The sequence below is a fragment of the Triticum dicoccoides genome, chromosome 4A (assembly GCF_002162155.2).
Source record: "Triticum dicoccoides isolate Atlit2015 ecotype Zavitan chromosome 4A, WEW_v2.0, whole genome shotgun sequence".
NCBI classification, from domain to species: domain Eukaryota; kingdom Viridiplantae; phylum Streptophyta; class Magnoliopsida; order Poales; family Poaceae; genus Triticum; species Triticum dicoccoides.
Window position 1 is genome coordinate 736,745,209 of NC_041386.1, and position 278 is coordinate 736,745,486.

The window sequence follows — 278 nt, forward strand, 5'->3', positions numbered from 1 at the left end:
GGGGGAAACGGTGGCGGAGCTCACAGGGGTTGCGACGGTGGCCTCAGGGAGCTCGGGGAGGCGTCGGAGGCGGCGAATCGCCAGCGGTGAGCTTCGGTGGCCGGCGACGGAACGGCGATGGTGGCGGTGTTGCAGGGCTTCCGAAGGCCCGTGGGTCGGTGGAGAGGGAAGAGGGGGTCGAGGCGGAGCCTCTGGGCTAGTCGGGGGAGCGAGGGAGGCCTGGTGGCCGTGGTTATGGCGAGCGGCGGCGACGGGCTCCGCTCGGTGAGGAGAACGGA